Below are 15,410 nucleotides of genomic sequence, written 5' to 3' on the forward strand. Positions count from 1 at the left end.
AAAATTGTCCGGCTGTGGGGACTGTGCGAAGGGATTTATACTACAATCTGTACTTCTTGGTGGCACAGACACTGTTTCATCCTTTCCTACACTTAAATTACCCTTGCCTAACGATTGCGTCTGAAGCTGGGCTTGGAGCACAGCTATCCTCACCATAAGGCGTTCATTCTCCTGTATATTATATGTACAGCGTAATGTTATACGCGTTATAAGACATAATGTTAATGTTACTACTTAGCTTCGGCTGGTGGAGGTCCTGACGAACCATGTTCAGATAAAGTGAAAAAGTTGAATGAAAAAAGTTGAGCGAGAGATAAAATAAAAATATAAAACGGTAATTAAAAAGAAAAAACGTAAAGTTAGCAGGTAGCAAAATAAGGTTAGCAACAAACTGCACAGCAGCACATACACAAGTCTACAAGTTGTGTCCAAAGCCATGTCCAAAGCCTTTGATTGAGTAGATCACACAAAACTCCTGCAACATCTGTCTGACATTGAACTGTGTCCAAGGTTACTAGCCTGGCTCCACAGCTACACCACAGGAAGAAGGCAGAGGGTGATGGCAAATGGCACTTTTAGCCCTTGGTCAGAGGTCATCTCTGGTGTGCCATAAGGGGGCGTGATCTCACCATATCTGTTTCTCCTTGTCAACCCGAAAATGTGTCTTTAGTGATGCTCTGGACACGGGGTATGCAGACGATGTAGGGCTGTCCCAAGCAATACCATTAACCAGCATCAAAGAGGACATTTCCATGGGCTTGGAGGCAAAGCAGCTAGAAGAGTGGGCCACATCCAACAACATGCTTTTGAATAGGAAAAATTTGGTGGAAATTCGGATATGTTATTCTAGAGACCATCCACAACCTGCACCACTAATCCTAGGAGGACAGGAAGTACCAGTGGTAACAACAACTAAGTATCTTGGTTTTCATCTAACCTCAGTGGTGACCCACATGTGGAGCAGTCAGTGAGGAAGGCCTCAAAATGCCTTTTGATTGTTCTTGCCAGAAATGGCCTAAATTACTTGCCGTTACTTTAGATTGTAAACTGTCATAGTCAAAACATATAGATACAATGGTTGTAAGGATGGGGAGAGGTCTGTCCGTAATAAAGAGATGCTCTGCTTTTTGACACCACACTCCAAAAAGCAAGTTCTGCAGGCTCTAGTTTTGTCTAATCTTGATTATTGTCCAGTCGTGTGGTCCAGTGCTGCAAAGAAATACCTAGTTAAGCTGCAGCTGGCCCTGAACAGAATGGCACGTTTTGCTCTTAATTGTAACCAGAGGGCTGACATAAATAATATGCATGCCAGTTTCTCTTGGCTAAGAGTTGAGGAAAGACTTACTGCATCGCTTCTTGTTTTTATAAGAAACATTAATGTGTTGAAAATACCTAATTGTTTGCATAGTCAATTTACACACAGCTCTGACACACACTTATCCTACCAGACATGCCACCAGAGTTCTTTTCACAGTGTTATATAGAGCTGTGTTATGTCATTCTGTATTATGTTTCATGTTTTGTGTGGACCCCAGGAAGAGTAGCTGCTGCTTTTGCAATAGCTAATGGGGATCCTAATAAAATACCAAATATCCACTGCTATCAGACTGTATAATAACTCTAGCTCTTAAATTGTTCTCCCAAAAATTCATTTTTTAAAAATCACATTTTAATATTAAAATTTCCACCATGAAAAATGACCAATGTTTGGTCAATATTCTATTTATGTCACGTATTATGTGTTATGTATTTTAAATGCGTGTTTTGCGATTATTAGTAATTAGTCATTAGTAATGACATTAGTAATGTCAATTTTGCATTTCTTCAGTTTCATCTGGGAGCAAGAATAAATATACTCAAACTCAAATCCCTGAGGTATACCATCTCACTTTTAAGCTTATGTGTTTATTCATGAATTCCCCTGTGGATGGCAAGGGTCCACGCTTCTCTACCCCTCCAAAACAGCCCCGCTGACTGTTCAACAGCGCCAGCCTCATAATAATTTATACAAGACCCTCTGAATACAAAGCAGGAGAGGTTATCAATTCCCGCTGCATATCTAGAGCAGAAGGTAAAGGGCAGAGTAAAAACAGAATGTTCATCATTTGATATTAATAAGATACAAAGGAGGCCTCTTTGATCAAAGGCAAAAGGTCAAGTCCAACAGATATTCACAGGTGATGATTCACAGGTGCTCTATTTTCAGATGGGCAAAACACCAGTCACAATGTCAACAGTGAAGATGCGACTCCCCGGATGCTAGCGTTCTAGGTAGAGTTACTCTGTCCCGTGTCTGTGTTATTTTTCCAATTTTAATATATATATTTTTTTGGCCAGTCTAAGATATGGCTTTGTCTTTGCAACTCTACCTAGAAGGCCTGTACCCCGGAGTCACCTCTTCACTGCTGACGTTGAGACTGGTGTTTTGCGGGTACTATTTCATGAAGCTACCAGTTGAGGACTTGTGAGGTGTCTGTTTCTCAAACTTGACACTCTAATGTACTTGCCCTCTTGCTCAGTTGTGCCCCAGGGCCTTCCACTCCTCTTTCTATTCTGGTTAGGGCCAGTTTGCGCTACTCTGTGAAGGGAGTAGTACACAACGTTGTACGAGATCTTCAGTTTCTTGGCAATTTCTCGCATGGAAGAGCCTTCAGTTCTCAGAACAAGAATAGACTGACGAGTTTCAGAAGAAAGTTCTTTGTTTCTGGCCATTTTGAGCCTGTAATCGAACACACAAATGCTGATGCTCCAGATACTCAACTAGTCTAAAGAAGGCCAGTTTTATTGCTTCTTTAAATCAGAAAACAGTTTCCAGCTGTGCTAACATAATTGCAAAAGGGTTTTCTAATGATCAATTATAATTATTTTTAAATGATCAACTTGGATTAGCTAACACAATGTGCCATTGGAACACAGGAGTAATGGTTGCCTCTGTACGCCTATGTAGATATTCCATAAAAAATCTGCCGTTTCCAGCTGCTATAGTCATTTAAAACATTAACAATGTCTACACTGTATTTCTGATCAATTTGATGTTATTTTAATGGACAATTTCTTTTGATTTTCTTTCAAAATCAAGGACATTTCTAAGTGACCCCAAACTTTTGAATGGTAGTATACATACAACACCTACTCATTCAAGGGGTTTTCTTTATTTTTTATAATTTTCTGTATTGTAGAATAATAGTGAAGACATCAAAACTATGAAATAACACACCCAGAATCATGTAGTAACCCAAAATACCATGCTATTGTTTGAGGATTGTGCACAGCAACAAAACACTTTTATCAATGCAACCAGTTTGATACATTCACCTCTGATGGTATTTACAGTTGAAGTCAGAAGTTTACATACACCTTAGCCAACTACATTTAAACTCAGTTTTTCACAATTCCCGAACATTTAATCCTAGTAAAACTTCCCTGTCTTAGGTAAGTTAGGACCACCACTTTATTTTAATAATGTGAAATGTCAGATAGTAGAGAAAATTATTTATTTCAGGTTTTATTTCTTTCATCACATTCCCAGTGGGTCAGTTTACATACACTCAATTAGTATTTGGTAGCATTGCCTTTAAATTGTTTAACATGGATCATACATTTCGAGTAGCCTCCCACAAGCTTCCCACAATAAATTGGGTGAATTTTGGCCCATTCCTCCTGACAGAGCTGCTGTAACCTAGTCAGGTTTGTAGGCCTCCTTGCTCGCACACGCTTTCTCAGTTCTGCACACAAATGTTCTATGGAATTGAGTTCAGGGCTTTGTGATGGCCTCTCCAATACCTTGACTTTGTTGTCCACAACTTTGGAAGTATGGTTGGCGTCATTGTCCATTGGGAAGACCCATTTGCGACCAAGCTTTAACTTCCTGACTGATGTCTTGAGATGTTGCTTCAATAAATCCACGTAATTATTTTTCCTCATGATGCCATCTATTTTGTGAAGTGCACCAGTCCCTCCTGCAGCAAAGCGCCCCCACAACATGATGCTGCCACCCCCGTGCTTCACGGTTGGGATGGTGTTCTTCGGCTTGCAAGCCTCCCCTTTTCCTCCAAACATAACAATGGTCATTATGGCCAAACAGTTCAATTTTTCTTTCATCAGACCAGAGGACATTTCTCCAAAAAGTACGATATTTGTCCACATGTGCAGTTGCAAACCGTAGTCTGGCTTTTTAATGTTGGTTTTGGAACAGTGGCTTCTTCCCTCTTCCTTCCTTTCAGGTTATGTCGATATATGACTTGTTTTACTGTGGATATAGATACTTTGTACCTGTTTCCTCCAGGATCTTCACAAGGTCCTTTGCTGTTGTTCTGTGATTTTTTTGCACTTTTCGCACTAAGAGACAGAACGCGTCTCCTCCCTGAGCGGTAATACGGCTGCGTGGTAATTTTCTGGAATTTTCCAAGCTGTTTAAAGGCACAGTCAACTTAGTGTATGTAAACTTCTGACCCACTGGAATTGTGATACAGTGAAATATAAGTGAAATTTTCTGTCTATAAACAATTGTTAGAAAAATTACTTGTGTAATGCACAAAGTAGATGTCCTAACCGACTTGCCAAGACTATAGTTTGTTAATAAATTCTTATGACTGCAGGGGCAGTATTGAGTAGCTTGGATGAAAGGTGCCCAGAGGTAAACGGCCTGCTCCTCAGTCCCAGTTGCTAATATATGCATATTATTATTAGTATTGGATAGAAAACACTCTGAAGTTTCTAAAACTGTTTGAATGATGTCTGTGAGTATAACAGAACTCATATGGCAGGCAAAAACCTGAGAAGAAATCCACCAGGAAGTGGGAAATTTGAGGTTGGTCGATTTTCAACCCAGCCCCCAGCCCCTTCCACTAGATGTCAACCGTCTTTAGAAACATGAACGAGGCTTCTACTGTGTTGTGGAACCGGATGGGAGCTCTTTGAGTCAGTGGTCTGGCAGAGAGCCAGGTCCTGGTCACGCGCATTTCACATGATAGCGACCTGCGTTCCATGGCTTCTCTACAGACATTGAAATTCTCCGGTTGGAACTTTATTGAAGATTTATGATAACAACATCCTAAAGATTGATTCTATACTTAGTTTGAAAAGTTTCTTCGACCTGTAATATAACGTTTTGAAGTTTTCGTCCGACGTTCGGATGGACCTGCACAAGCGTTTGGATTTGTGTACTAAACACGCTAACAAAAGTAGCTACTTGGACATAAATAATGGACATTATCGAACAAATCAAGCATTTATTGTGGAACTAGGATTCCTGGGAGTGCATTCTGATGAAGATCGTCAAAGGTAAGGGAATATTTATAATGTGATTTCTGTTGACTCCAACATGGCGGATAATTTTATTTATTTTCTGAGCGCTGTCTCAGATTTTTGCATGGTTTGCTTTTTCCGTAAAGTTTAAAAAAAAATCTGACACAGCGGTTGCATTCAGGAGAGGTATATCTATATTTCCATGTCTAACAATTGTATTTTCATCGACATTTATAATGAGTATTTCTGTAAAATAATGTGGCTCTCTGCAATATCACCAGATGTTTTTGGAACTACTGAATGTAATGTATACTGAGATTTTTTATAAAAATATGAACTTTATCAAACAAAACATAGATGTATTGTGTAACATGAAGTCCTATGAGTGTCATCTGATGAAGATAATCAAAGGTTAGTGATTAATTGTATCTCTATTTGTGCTTTTTGTGACTCCTCTCTTTGGCTGGAAAAATGGCTGAATTTTTCTGTGAGTTGGTGGTGACCTAACATAATCGTTTGTGGTGCTTTCGCTGTAAAGCCTATTTGAAATCGGACACTGTGGTGGGTGGGGCTGATTAACAATAAGATTACCTTTAAAACGGTATAAGATACCTGTATGTTTGAGGAATTTTAATTATGAGATTTCTGTTGTTTTGAATTTGGCGCCCTGCACTTTCACTGGCTGTTGTCATATCGATCCCGTTAACGGGATTGCAGCCCTAAGTTTTTAACAATACATTTGTGGAGTGGTTGAAAAATGAGTTTTAATGACTCCAACCTGTGTATGTAAACTTCCGACTTCAACTGTCCAGTATATACTGTACGTGATAGGTCTATCTGACTTATCTGATTTTGATGGTCGTAATGCTTCTTGACAGTGTCATAAAGTGTATTTTCTTAGCCCAAGTAAAGTGACACTGGAGGATCACAATGCTTCTTGACAGTGTAATTAAGTGTCTTTTCTGCAAGTTATTTAAAATATGACTAAAGAATTCATTACAGCAAAAACAAAGGACTTAAGAAATAAACTTTCAAACTAAAGGAAACTTCTTGGCAGGGAAAGAACACATTTGAATAGATGTGGGTTTTGACACGCCTATGTAGATTTCATAACCAGCCATAAAATAACACAATATATGTCACAACAGGTGTAACTATATGGGTCATGACAGTGTTATGACCATATTATGACAGGTTATGACGCTGAGTGTCATGTGTTACAGAAAAGTCTATGTGTGACATTTAGGGCATGGAAGCTAGATGGCATGCATTTCTAAAAAGCAATGTGGGACTTCCTAAATTAACGATATGTTGTACCATAAGGCGGTGGTTTGTAGCCATGGAAATAAAGTATGCCTCCACTGTATTACGTTTTGTGGAAATTAATTTATTTCCAGAAAGTCTATCACACCACCATTGAAGTCACTTTTATAAAAGGTACACTTTCATGGGTTTCCCTTGTTCATTAAGTCAGTATTACTCCATGGGCAACTAGCTAATATCTCCAATTAAGGTCTCCCTCGGGCATGTAATTATATTGTTATTGCTGCTGATGTAGATGCTCACAATATATGACAGCTTATGTCACCCATCATTACTGTTAAGTATTCTTAATGAATGCTTATGGAGTTGTCACTTGCTGGCGCCTTGAGTAGTCCGCAATAACATCAACGCATGGTGGTGAGTGGCTTCTCACCATCACACCATGGCGTTCTATGGTAGTGTGACTGCTTTCGTATGCTGCTAGACTGACTGCAGAACTCCCTTTAGATAGATAATTGTACTGTAGTACAGCCTCACCTTCACATTTTAGATAAGGACCACCTTGACAGGTGACTATTGTGATTGTACAGTATCCTCAGAAATTCATGACTCGAATTTATCAACCCTCCATATCAATTGTTTATGCAGTGAATTGAGCTCAAAGCCCAAGCCTTGTGTAGTGAGGTGCTGTCCATGGTGTTGTGGGCCATACATTTCCTCACACTCCCAACACCACACTGTAGTTACTAACACATAGTACATACAGTACAGTGTTAACAGTGATTGCTCCGAGTAGTTGTGTTCATTGCATTATCCTTGCATTGTTAGCTTCCCTTCTTTTCTTCAGTTTCCTGACTGGCGATTTCCTCTGGTGGCAATTCCCCATCTCTGTGTTCTCCAGTGAACTACCTCTGCCTGAGCAAATAGTCGTTCTTCTTAGGGGCATAATGAAGATGACTAATCTAGTCATAAAATCTGCCTGAAAAGTAAGAAAGATGGTATTGTCCATGTTTTTTAATTAGAGATATAACTTTAGTCCAATGGTGTTTATCTCCCTTGGCTAGAAATACTGCTCTCTCCACTAGAAAATACAAATACATTTGAAAGTGGAGTATTGTGAAGGGATTAATGGTTGGAAAGTCTTTCACAACTTAGCAATGGTAGAAAAATAGGGTCTCCATACTGACGTTCACACATTTAGGATGTGGCATAACATAAGCTTGTATAGCCTACCTCCTATCATGTCAAACCTCTACTCTGGGTATTTCGTAATACCATAAATGTGACCCATTTCAAGAAGTACATGTTGCACATCACTACTTCACAGGAGAGGCATTTGAATGTTCTTTACTTTCTACAAAATGTGTTTTTTTTTGGCCAGAAATGCCTTCTGGGACATTAACTTTCATTTCATAAATACGAATACAATTGTTAAATTACGAGCCTTGTCTGTTTAGCCATAGTAAAATGAGGAACCTTCCCGCTAGCCATGATTAGCTGAGATAATGCATAGGCTGGAAATGCAGAGAGATGAGTTCATATTGGTCTGCCATGTAGCATGCTTCTGTCTATAACATGAGCTGCTCAGTATGTGTAGATAATCCTTGCTACTGCATATTTTTGAAAGATATAACGTTAGCCATGGATCTGCAAATGTGTTGCTACTGGTCTCAACAACATTGCTGCACAGAATTTAGCGGGCGCTATCGACAAAGGTCAATGGACTAGGTCAGTGTGAAATGAAGAAACTTGACAACAACAGGCCAAACAAATTGTAGGTAGCTACAAACCAAACGATAGATAACAAACATTAGATAATATTATTTGTATCTCAGGAAACCATTTGCATTGCTAGTTGTAGCCTAATGTTAGCTAGCTAGTTAACATTGAACGTAGTTGGTTAACTTTAGCTACCTACAGATTCATACTCCAGCATTTCATGCGTAGTGGCTAGCTATGACAATTTGTTTGTACAGTAGCTATGGGTTTGAATTATGATGAATTGTTTAGCTAGCTAAGTAGCTACATGTCTAAACAAAAGACAAATTATTACATGACCCATCAAATTAGCCAGGTGTGTCTGGGGGTGATTAAGGCCATCTATTGTAATTCATGAACATGTCTACACAATAGTGACCCATCCAGTTCGCTAGATGTGGCTGGGGGTGGATATACAATTTATTTCACATGACCCATAAATTTAGACAAGTGTCTATGTAAGCATAATATAATAATTATCAAATATTCATAAAATATTTTTATCTGGACACTTTCAAAGTCAGATTAGGATATAGGCCAAGGACTAGATAAAGTGTATTTTTACCTGGAGTTTGTCCTTATCGTAAAGAGATGGGTGGGGCTAAGGCTTAAGAGGGTGTGAACGATATTGAATAGGTGTAGACAAAAAAGAGCTCTCTGGTATGTGTACCAAAACTTTCAAGGGACATTTTCTCAAAAGTGGGGTTACAAGTTTATTAACTTTCAAAGCAGAATTACTTTCCTCAAATACAATAGTAGCAGGCAGTTGAAGTTTTGCATGCATTTCATCCGGATGTGAAAAAAACTGCCCGCTGTCACCAAGAAGTTACACATTTTTTGGGTCACACATTTTATTTTTTGATTGTCTGTCTACCTTTGAAATGACCATCTCCTAAACATATTTTAAAATAATTTATAAACTGTTACTAAACATTTATCAGCTAATTCATGGTCAATCCATAATTTATTCCAATTACCAGTACTCCATTCCTTGAACCTGAATGAGCGTTTCATCCCAGCATTGCCTGCTCTACAGTGAATTTACCCAAAGTGTTGTGCCTTTCCAAACAGACTTGGGCTTAACTAATGACACAACTATAAGTTAATGAGCAGGAAAGGAAATTGAATTAGGATGATGTGCTGGAGGCTTTTAAAGGTAGTTTCAGCTGCTGATATTTTCACAGCGATAAAAGGAATTAAATTAATTTTTACAGCGCTGCCTTGTTCCAAACTTATTTGTTGGGCATTGGTAGGTGACATTTACAGGTTTTGTTTAGAATGTGGACTGAGTTCAGCGGTAATTATGCCTTATCTTGATAAAATATGTGAACAATGGAATGAGACGAGTAATGCTCTACCGCAGGTTAGGTCTCTGGGTGCCACTCGCACAGAAAAATGTTTTTAAAATGTTTTTGTCCTTTTAATGTATGTTTTATTTCTGTTTTATACTTTCAATACCAAGAGCGCCAAAGACAATTTGACATTTTGTGCAAACCTAATGGACAATAAAGTTTTCTAATTCTAATTCTGTAGGCTGTAAATGTATGTTTAGTTGATTAAACAAGGGATGAAGACTTCGGAGTGGATTAAAATGTGCATCGTAAAAGTTGAGAAACCCATAAAAACTTTTGCTCCGTTTGTGTAGTTCCTCAAGGGGGTCTGCTTCAAGTCATACTACTGTATACATCTTGGGAAATCCAGAGATGCAGATGATGGAGAAATGGGGAGGAATGCAATGTAACAAGGTGGATTCAATGACACCTGTCATTCAACAGACTCTCCAATTAGACTGATAGTGTACTGCCATGTGTTACTTTATGTACAGTAGCTTTGTAATGAATACTCAGGGAGAAAAATGTGTAGATTCACGCGCAGAGCGGGAAAGGTGTTTATTTCGCATTTGCAGAAGGCAGGAATCATGGTCACAGGTAGGCAATGGTCATACACAGGTAGGCAAACAGGCAGGTGAATCAAAACTCGGACTGAAGGCTATAATTGGTTCTCACAAACGAGCTAGGAAAATGCTTAGTAGAGTCAAAATGAGCAATACCTCACAAAGGCACAAACAGAATGAATTGAACTAAATAAGGAGCTGATGAGACCAGGTGAGTAACTAACACAGGTGAAATCAATGAACAAAAATTAAAACAAGGCTATGTTCAAGAACACAAAGAAACAGAACACAAGGTGACTAAGAAAATAAATACAAAACCATACAAGCTGCCTTTTACTGGGCTGGGACAGTACACAGGGGGCTCCTGTATGCAAGGCCTTGGGAGTAGCTGTAGTCAGAAAGCTGCTCTCATTGTTTTACTAAGTTAAGTTATTCAGAGATGTTGTTTTATCTTAAAAAATTCCAATGGACAAAATAATGACTATAAATTAACAGGACGAAGAATAGCACTTCCTCGGCAGCTAGGCTTACTTGACCCGAATTAGAATTCTTGGATGATGTACAGTGTGACATGTTCATTTGAATAACACTGCAGGGAATTTGTAGAGGGGGAAATGTTCCTTGTTGTTGTGTATGGCTATTGTTTATTCAATTACAGATATCATTATTGTAATACATTGAGATGGATCATTTCCTTAACCTGAAGAAATGCTTGACTTCACATGAAGCTGCAAATTCAAACAAATGATCTGATGCTTAACATTATATTTGTGCTCCATAACAGTCTGCAAATGCAATTATACCTACACAGTTCTGTTAAATTGCAATCATCTGACTAGGTTGAAATCTCACGATACTTTGTCAACCCATTTGTGTTCAATGCTGACTTTACCTAGAACACATTCATTTCAAAACACAGGTCAGTAATTGTGTGGGTTATAACTAGACCAGCATAGAATCCGCACGCCCAGAATTCCGATGATAATCCGCACAATTTAAAATAAGCTGCCAGCTGATAGCAAAGTTAAATAAAATTGATTTGTTGTTGAATTTAAGTTTTTCCTACATTTACATTGATGTATCTCAATCACTAAAAAGTGTAGCCAGAGGTGTAGCCCACTCTCCCCACAGTAGCCCCTCCCCTGTGTGAGTGAGATGTTTGAGGAAAGAAGTACAGTATCTAACAAAACATTACCAGATTTACAGCTGAGGAGTAAACACTCCACAGCTAAGAGAAAGGAGTTCATCTTGGACTTCACAAAAACATGAATCAAAGCAGATATACCTCTTGAGAATGTTATCCACATTTATGAGGAAACACTGCAAGCAGGGAGGGCCGCAGGTTAGAGAGGTTAGGGCGTTGAGCCAGTAACCAAAAGGTTGCTTGATCGAATCCCCGAGCTGACAAGGTTAAACATCTGTCATTCTGCCCCTGAACAAGGCAGTTAACTCACTGTTCCCCGGTAAGCCGTCATTGTAAATAAGAATTTGTTCTTATCTGACTTGCCTAGTTCAATAAAGGTTAAAAAAAATAATAATGTGGAGGGAAAGCACATTTATGTCATCCTTGATGAGACGATCTGCACTCACCATCCTACTCCAGCCAGTGGGTGAGCGACCTGTTGCAGCAGACCTGGCTTTCTTGGATAAAATCAACTTTAGAACTGTGTCCCAAGGTATTTTCTCCTGTCTCAACAACAATGGGGTTGACTTTAACAATGTGTCGGCTTTTGTAAGCGACTCAGCTATCTACATGAAGACGGCTTTCATCAGCATCTTGAAGGGCCTCTTCCCTAACTCGGGACACATAACCTGCTTTGCCTATCTCCCGAGCCTGGTGCTGGAGGATGTGAACAGGCTGGAGCTGAGATCATTCAGGCTGGAAAATTGCCATTCTCCTGTGATGCCTGTGTATGCTGTGCAGACCAGGTGGGGCTCCTGGATACGTGCTGAGGAGTACCTGGATGTGCTCACCAACTTCATTACGACCTTACCAGAAACGGTGAAGTGTTCAGGACCTTTGTGAGCTGCTGAAGGAACACAAGGCCCAGCTGAATCCCCAGGCAGGGTTCATTGTGGAGCATAGTGTGGAGATAGTGGCTAACTTGACAAAGCTGGAGGAGACCTCTATGCCAACAGCCCACAACATCGACAGCAAGCTGGAGGACTTGCAAATGCAGTTTGAGAATGGCAGAACAGCTGGGGCTGGCGCCCTCATAGAACTGAGCTGCTAGGGCTTCTTCCAGAGCAATACAGGCTTTCCTGCACTGATTTGTTCCAGTCTGCCATGGCAGCATAATCAATAAAGCTGCAGACTGTGCTGGAGAAGCATCCATGACTTCACCTGTTTCAGTCACTAACTGTTTATTTTTAAAAACTTTATTTCACCTTTATTTTACCAGTTAGGCCAGTTGAGAACAAGTTCTCATGTACAACTGCGACCTGGCCAAGATACAGCAAAGCAGTGCGACAAAAACAACAACACAGAGTTACACAAACAAATGTACTGTCACGAATCCCGCTTCCTGAGTCTGTGTTTGCCTTCTGTCCTGGAGTGTGTTTCCAGTGTCCTGGAACGCACCCTGTCTGGTTGCCGGGCGAATTAGCTTGTTGGGAGATCGATGTTCACCCGCACCTGTATCCCATCAGTAATCTGCACACCTGTCCTGATCATCACCTCTCCCCTTCAAAAGCTCTGACCTGACATCCATTCCCTGCCGGATCGTTAGCCATGAACAGTATGTTGTGCCATAGTATCAGCCTCAAGTTGGATAGAATTTGTTCTGGATAAGAGCGTCTGCTAAATGACTTAAATGTAAATGTAAATGTTGTTTTTTACGTATTGCTTGCCTTAAACTTACCTCCGTTTGTTCTGTCTTCAGTTACTCACCCGGATCATTTACCCCATTCCCGCCTGGTCGTCGGAGGATTCCGCTACCCCATTGGATCCACCTATTTACTCCCATCAACTCACCACCGCTGCCCGCTACGCCACCTGGATATATCTACCCATTCACATTCACTTGTAAATAAATACTCACCTTCTTCCTACTCTCCTTGTCCTGGTCTGCTTCTGGGTTCGATTTTGAAAGAACGTGACATGTACAGTCAATAACACAATCGAAAAATCTATGTACAGTGTGTGCAAACGTAGAAGAGTAGGGAGGTAAGGCAATAATTACAATTTAGAATTAACACTGGAGTGACAGATGTACAGATGATGATGTGCAAGTAGAGATACTGGGGTGCAAAAGAGCAAGAGGATAAGTAAAAAATATGCGGATGAGGTAGTTGGGTGTGCTATTTACAGATTGGCTGTGTACAGGTACAGTGATCGGTAAGCTGCTCAGACAGCTGATGCTTAAAGTTAAAGAGGGAGATATAAGATTCCAGCTTCAGTGATTTTTGCAATTTGTTCCAGTCATTGGCAGCAGAAAATGGGAAGGAAAGGCGGCCAAAGGAGGAGTTGGCTTTGGGGATGACCAGTGAAATATACCTGCTGGAGCGCGTGCTATGGGTGAATGCTTCTATCTCAAGGCCATCAGACTGTTAAACAGCCACCACTAACATTGAGTGGCTGCTGCTAACACACTGACACTGACTCAACTCCAGCCACTTTAATAATGGGAATTGATGGGAAATTATGTAAATATATCACTAGCCACTTTAAACAATGCTACCTTATATAATGTTACTTACCCAACATTATTCATCTCATATGCATACGTATATACTGTACTCTATATCATCGACTGCATCCTTATGTAATACATGTATCACTAGCCACTTTAACTATGCCACTTTGTTTACATACTCATCTCATATGTATATACTGTACTCGATACCATCTACTGTATCTTGCCTATGCTGCCCTGTACCATCACTCATTCATATATCCTTATGTACATATTCTTTATCCCCTTACACTGTGTATAAGACAGTAGTTTTGGAATTGTTAGTTAGATTACTTGTTGGTTATTACTGCATTGTCGGAACTAGAAGCACAAGCATTTCGCTACACTCGCATTAACATCTGCTAACCATGTGTATGTGACAAATAAAATTTGATTTGATTTGATTTGAATGTTTCTATAGTGACCAGTGAGCTGAGATAAGGTGGGGCTTTACCTAGCAAAGACTTATAGATGACCTGGAGCCAGTGGATTTGGCAACGACTATGTAGTGAGGGCCAGCCAACGAGAGCATACAGGTCGCAGTGGTCGGTAGTATATGGTGATTTGGTGACAAAATGGATGGCTGTGTGATAGACTACATCCAGTTTGCTGAGTAGAGTGTTGGAAGCTATTTTGTAAATGACATCGCCAAAGTCAAGGATCGGTAGGATAGTCAGTTTTACGAGGGTATGTTTGGCAACATGAGTGAAGGAGGCTTTGTTGCGAAATAGGAAGCCGATTTTAGATTTAATTTTGGATTGGAGATGCCTAATGTGAGTCTGGAAGGAGAGTTTACAGTCTAAGCAGACACCTAGGTATTTGTAGTTGTCCACATATTCTAAGTCAGAACCGTCCAGAGTAGTGATGCTAGTTGGGCGTGAAGATGCGGGCAGCAATTGGTTGAAGAGCATGCACTTAGTTTAACTAGCATTTAAAAGCAGTTGGAGGCCACGGAAAGAGTGTTGTATGACATTGAAGCTTGTTTGGATGTTTGTTAGCACAGTGTCCAAAGAAAGGGCAACATGTGTACAGAATGGTGTTGTCTGCGTAGAGGTGGATCAGAGAATCACCAGCAGCAAGAGCGACATCATTGATATATACAGAGAAAAGAGTCTGCCCGAGAATTGAACCCTGTGGCACCCCCATAGAGACTCCCAGAGGTCCGGACAACAAGGCCCACCGATTTAACACACTGAACTCTATCAGAGAAGTAGTTGGTGAACCAGGCGAGGCAGTCATTTGAGAAGCCAAGGCTATTGAGTCTGCCAATAAGAATGTGGTGATTGACAGAGTCGAAAGCCTTGGCCAGGTAGATGAAGATGGCTGCACAGTACTGTCTTTTATCGATGGGGGTTATGATATCGTTTAGGACCTTGAGCATGGCTAAGGTGCACCCATGACCAGCTCGGAAACCAGATTGCATAGTGGAGAAGGTACGGTGGGATTCAAAATGGTCGGCGATCTGTTTGTTAACTTGGCTTTCGAATATTTTAGAAAGGCAGGGCAGGATGGATATAGGTCCTAAACAGTTTAAGGGGATGATCACGGCAGCTTTCCAATCTTTGGGGATCTCA

This window comes from Oncorhynchus nerka, linkage group LG10 (genome assembly GCF_034236695.1).
Source record: "Oncorhynchus nerka isolate Pitt River linkage group LG10, Oner_Uvic_2.0, whole genome shotgun sequence".
In the NCBI taxonomy this organism is placed as follows: Eukaryota; Metazoa; Chordata; class Actinopteri; order Salmoniformes; family Salmonidae; genus Oncorhynchus; species Oncorhynchus nerka.